Here is a 6,295-nt window from a genome sequence, read left to right as displayed (position 1 = left end):
TGCTAAAAATGCGGTTTCCTTCCATGAGAATCACGAAGAGTGGTCTGAACTGTTGTCTGCACCCCTAGGCTGTGTTGTATGTCCGGAGCAAGCCTACCCAAAGTGATAGGTTGCACTTTTTTAGAGCGCAGTTCTTAGGCGCCTGTTCCAGAGTTGATCGCCGGTGTCCCACAGCGTAACCAACCGAACGATCCCAGCGAAGGATGAAAGAGCGCATCGAGAGGTGAAAGACGGTGATAGCGAAGAGAGCACGAGGAGGAAAGCGGAGGAGGAGAGTATGGCGAAATTGTGAGGAGGAAAGCAGAGCGCCGCACAAGACATACTCCACGCCGGCGATCAGGCATGCAGCGAGTGCGTCCACCGATAATAATATATGGAACCAAAGCGCTGGCGTGGGCTTCGGACCCACTGCGCATGCGCTACTTCGCCTGCGCCGTCACCGCTAGAGAATGCGCTCCGCGCGAGCCACGCAAACCCCTGTTCACGCTTTCTTTCTGCGCAATGAGTGACGCAACCGGGGCAAATGCCTCGTGTGCCGCTTCTGGTAAACGAGCTCGCCGAGCAGAGGCTCAGCGCCGCCGCCGAGAGGACACTGTCGTTCAGAATGAAATTCTTTGGCACGATGCATCGCGAATGCCATAATGCATAGCGTGGAGCAGAGGTAGAACACCCGGCTTCTAATCTGAAGGTCGTAAGCTCGAAGCCTCCTCCAGTCCACTACATTTTCAGGCATGGAGTGGCGCCTGACACCGGCAAAAAATATCACCGAGAGCTAGCAGGTCTATACTAGCCCAGGTGCAACCAAATTAGGAAGGCCCACTAAGCATCAACAAAGTCACTCCCTCACCAGAGCAGGAATTGGCCTCCCTAGTGCAGTATTCGTCCACTACCTCCCGCATGACTCCTACAATTAACCCCTGGCCGCCCTTAGACCCCAGCGGCTGCGGAGCACCTGACGAAGGCGGTGGTCAGACCTGCGACGCGGCAAAGGGTGCTAAAATCTCTGGGAATGGACAGGCCGCCACTGGAAATTGAACCTGTCAACGTTCAACACTCGCGCCCTATCGAGTCAGGCTAGTTTAGCAGGGCTATTTGAAGAATTATCAAGTATTGTCTGGGATATTATTGGCCGTAGTGAGGTTAGAACTTGTGAGGCTTATATAATGCTGACTAACGGCCACGTGCTCTGCTACAGAGGTCTTCCCGATAAGAGAGAATTCGGAGTAGGATTTCTAGTCCATAAGAACATAGCGGGCAACCCTGATGAATGCTACAGCATTATTGAGCTGGTAGTAGTCGCCATAATAAAGCTCAATAGGAGGCATAGAATGAAGGCACTGCGAGCTTACCCCCCAACCTCCAGTCACGGAGATGAAGAAATAGAACAGTTTTAAGAAGATGTTGAATTAGCAATGAGAAAGATGCAAACTCAGTATTCTGTAGTCATGGGAGAGTTCAATGCAAAAGTGGGGAAAAACCACTCTGGTGAACAAGTAAGGCAACTAAGGCATCAGCTCTAGGAACACTAGTGGAGAGATGTTGGTAGAATTCGCAGAAAGGAATATTCTGCGAATAATGAATACCTTCTTCAGGAAGCGCAGCAACAGGAAGTGGACCTGTAAAAACCCTAATGAAGACCAAAGGAATGAAATAGATTTCATACTCTCTGCCAATCCCAGCATAGTGTAGGATCTAGAAGTGTTAGGTAGGGTAAAGTATAGTGACCGTAGGTTAGTGAGGTCAAGAATTACTCTCAGTCTGAAGAGCAAAAGAATAAGATAAGTCAAGAAAAACAGGCCAATCTAGACGTAGTAAGGGTAAAAGTGAAAGCAGACCAACTCAGGCTGGTGCTGGCAAACATATATATGCTGCTTTAGAACAGGAAGATGAAGACAACATATCGGTAATGAACGAAGCCGTAACAAGGCTGATCTCAGAAGCAGCAATTCAAGTGGGAGGTAAGGCACCAAAGCAAGCAGTAGTGAAGCTCTCCCAAGTAACAAAGGACCTAATAAAGCAACGGCAAAACATGAAAGTGTAAAACTCGAGAGATCAGATAGAATTCCCTGAACTATCGAAACTGAAGAACAAGAAGAAAGTAAGGGATATCCGAAATTACAGCGTGAAAAAGATTGAGGAAGCAGTAAAATATGGATGCAGCATGAAATCAGTGAGGAGAAAACTTGGCATAGGGCAAGGCAAAATGTATGCACTGAAAGTTAAGCAGGGCAATATCATCAGCAATTTCGATGACATTGTAAAAGCAGCGGAAGAATTCTATGCTAACTTGAACAGTACCCAGAGCAGCCAAGCTACTTTCATTCGAAGTAGTGATGAACAGGATATAGAGGCTCCTTCTATAACTAGCAATTAAGTTAGAAGAGCCTGCGGGAGAAGCTGGAATAACAGTCGATTTATTCAAGGATGGAGGAGTTATATTACTTGAAAAGCTTGCGGCCCTTTATGCGCAATGCCTCACGACTTCAAGTGTACCAGAAAGCTGGAACAACGCCAGCATTCTAAAGATCCACAAGAAGGGAGACGTTAAAGAATTGAAGAATTATAGACCATTAGCTTGCTTTCAGTATTGTATGAAATATTCCCCAAGATAATGTCCAATAGAATCAGGGCAACACATGACTTCAGCCAACCAAGGGAACAGGCTGTCGTCAGGAAGGGACATTCTACGATGGATCATATCCATGTCCTAAATCAGGTAATAGAGAAATCTGCACAGTACAATCAATCTCTCTATAAGCCTTTCATGGATTATGAAAAAGGATTTGATTCAGTAGAGATACCAGCAGTCATAGAGGCATTGCGTAATCAAGGAGTACAGGAGGCATACGTGAATATATTGGCAAATATCTGCAAGTATTGCACTGCAACCTTGGTTCTCCACAAGAAAAGTAGAAATATACCTATCAAGCAAGAGATCAGGCAAGAAGACGCAATCTCCCAAAGCCATTCACTGCATGCTTAGAAGAAGTATACAAGCTCTTGAACGGGGAAGGCTTAGGAGTGAGGATCAACGGCGAATATTTCAGCAACCTTTGGTTTGCAGATGACATTGTCTTATTCATGAACAATGGAGACTAATTACAGCAAATGATTTAGGACCTTAACCGAGAAAGTGTAAGAGAGGGGTTGAAGAATAATATGCAGAAGACACCATAATGTTCAATAGCTTGACAAGAGAACAAGAATTCAGAATCACCAGTGAGCCTCTAGAGTATGTAAAGGAGTTCGTTTATCTAAGTCAATTACTCACGGGGGCCCTGATCATGAGAAAGAAATTTACAGAAAAATAAAATTGGGTTGCAGTGCATACGGCAGGTATTCTCAAATCCTGGCATGGAGCTTACCACTTTCATTGAAAACAACAGTCTACAAACATTGCATTCTACCGGTGCTAACATATGGGACAGAAACTTGGAGGATAACAAAGAAGCTCGAGAACAAGTTAAGGACCACACAAAGAGCGATGGAACGAAGAACGTTAGGCCTTACGTTAAGAGACACGAAGAGAGCGGTGTGGATCAGAACAAACAGGGATAGCCGATGTTCTAGTTGACATTAAGCGGAAGAAATGGAGATGGGCAGGCCATGTAATGCGTAGGATGGATAACCGTTAGACCATTAGAGTAACAGAATGAATTTAAAGAGGAGGGTGGCGCAGTCGAGGATGGCAGAAACCTTGCTTGGGGCAATGAAGTTAAGAAATTGGCAGGCCCAAGTCGGAATTAGCTAGCGCAAGACAGGGGTCATTGGAGATCACTGGGAGAGGCCTTCGTCAAGAAGTGGACATAAATATAGGCTGCTGATGATGATCGCAAATTCAAAATACCTAAGCAGCTGCGCTCAAAATTCTCATGAGGGTGTAACGCGTAATTGTCGGTGAATTTTTTTTCAAGTGCTTGAGATGATAGGCTTTTTTAGCATGCGAGTTGCAAGAACGACAACATTCTTGAGCGTCTCAGCTTATCAATGCATGTGTTGTTTGAAGATTCCTGTAGTATTACATGCTTTTAACACGAGTCTGATATTATATTGCTCAGCCTGTGACTTGCAGAATTAATTTCCAGTACCCTAATATGTGTGCCCACGGTTTGTGCACGAATGAATTCTCCAGCTGAAAAAGAAAGCAACATCCAATAAGGCATGGCCTCCATGCTGAGTACTTAGGCACTTTTTCATTGAACTGTAGCGTTCCTCTGTATGACGCTTCCTGTTAAATTGACGTGCAATGAGAGTGTACCGTTACACAACATACAGCCTCAGCAGATAACGCAAGCAGGAATAACAGATGACAGCCAACGCCGTCTTCTCATTTGTTAAAGAGGCCAATTCTCAATCACACGGTCTCATACAGCTAAGCAGAATGAGGTCACTAACGTCTTCCGGTCGTCCAGCCATGAGACATTCCTGTCATATTTTGCTCTTTTCATTTAAGAAAGCGTTTGTGTAAGTTTATAAATATGGTGCATTAATATTTTAGAATGCAAAAAATTGTCTGGTGCTCCGTGGCTGCTCCGCATTAGACAAGTGAACATCGCGGTGTTACAAGGCTGCGGTTTCTGGTTGTGAGTCGCGGAAGGTAAGAACTATGTTTTTGTTCACATGTGAACCACATAATAGCTGCGCGTAACAATGTGTATCGAGTGTCGTCTCCCCATGGTGGAAGCATTTTTGGGGTTTGAAATGTGCACTTCTGGCCACGCGAAGTTACCTGACTTCATTCAATGTGCTTGAACAAAGCTGTGACGTTTAAGCGTATTTACGTTAGCTAGAGAAGGTCGTATATCTTCTACAGAGCGAACTTTACACAAAGGCCGCAAAGCTGACAGAGTATTACTACTTTCATGTTCTTTAACTTCGCTGTTTATGTTCAGTGAAAAGACGAGGCGTCATGTTTTTTTTTCTGGTTCTTTGGTGATAATCCGGCCTGGATAATATAATTTAGTGCGCGCTTTGCAGACGGACGTGATATTTGCAAATCGGGCATCATTCCGGCTTGCATGTTTATTGCAGTCTTCCCATTTGCCTTCAAGAACTGGTCGCGAAGAATAAAAGAAAAATGAAAAACAGCGAGAGCCTATTTATCATAGTGCCCAAAATTTAAATGTCAGACACTCAACAAAAAGGGCTCTCACTCAGTACCACACCAGGTTGATCGTATCAAGAGAGCCAGAACTTCCTACCATTAAAGGTTGAAGTTATAACACGCCTTAGAACCTGGCTTCCGCCATTTATATCTTGTGTAGGTGCCCAATATGAGAACGTTTGATGGCAGTGGAGAAGTGGGATGACGTTTTCGCAGAATATTGGCGATCAAATATTGACATCGTAATCCAAGACCAACATCCTTTCATAACACGCCAGCATCGTACTTCGGCCATTCCAGCAGTTGCTCAATAATACCAAGTGAAAATTATCTTTTGGCTCATCGTCACCAACTTTACTCAAATGAGCTGATAGCAAATGAGCTGATAGCAAGGAAACTGAGACATCCACCCAAATGTAGCAAATTGCTACATTTGGGTGGATGTCTCAGTTTCCTTTTAATTACTTATCTCCACCTAGCGGATTTCCGCTGAACTATAACATCAAAACACTTGCCTTTGCTTCGATTTGTCGACAAATTCGACTTCGCCCTGCCATCTGCTAGCCGCCTGGTTAGCTCAGATGGTAGAGCGGCTGCCCCGGAAAGGCGGTGGTCCCGGGTTCGATTCCCGGACCAGGACGAATTTTTCTTCAACTGCGAGGCTGTCTTTCGAGGAACCCGGTTGGGTTTCCATTGTAGCAAATTGCTACATTTGGGTGGATGTCTCAGTTTCCTTTTAATTACTTATCTCCACCTAGCGGATTTCCGCTGAACTATAACATCAAAACACTTTCCTTTGCTTCGAGTTGTCGACAAATTCGACTTCGCCCTGCCATCTGCTAGCCGCCTGACCAATAAATAAAAAAAAAATCTGCTAGCCGCCTGGTTAGCTCAGATGGTAGAGCGGCTGCCCCGGAAAGGCGGTGGTCCCGGGTTCGAGTCCCGGACCAGGACGAATTTTTCTTCAACTGCGAGGCTTTCTTTCGAGGAACCCGGTTGGGTTTCTATTGTAGCAAATTGCTACGTTTGGGTGGATGTCTCAGTTTCCTTTTAATTACTTATCTCCACCTAGCGGATTTCCGCTGAACTATAACATCAGGAACAAAGAAGGATGCAAAAACAAGATGGCGGTCTTTATGGCGTGAGAGTGCTACTGTCCCAATACACGACTTCAGAGCCGCGAGTGGAATG

The 6,295-nt window shown here is 45.1% G+C and overlaps 1 non-coding gene across 1 annotated transcript; it reads left to right on the top strand.

Moving 5' to 3' along the window:
- Positions 1 to 5,670: 5,670 nt before the first annotated feature.
- On the top strand, positions 5,671 to 5,745 carry Trnas-gga (transfer RNA serine (anticodon GGA)). The gene has a single exon. It is a non-coding gene; the product is annotated as a tRNA-Ser (tRNA).
- Positions 5,746 to 6,295: the final 550 nt, after the last annotated feature.

This window comes from Dermacentor silvarum, chromosome 1 (assembly GCF_013339745.2).
Source record: "Dermacentor silvarum isolate Dsil-2018 chromosome 1, BIME_Dsil_1.4, whole genome shotgun sequence".
Taxonomy (NCBI): domain Eukaryota; kingdom Metazoa; phylum Arthropoda; class Arachnida; order Ixodida; family Ixodidae; genus Dermacentor; species Dermacentor silvarum.
Note: the sequence above shows the minus strand (reverse complement) of the source record. Positions and strands in the feature narration are given on the sequence as shown.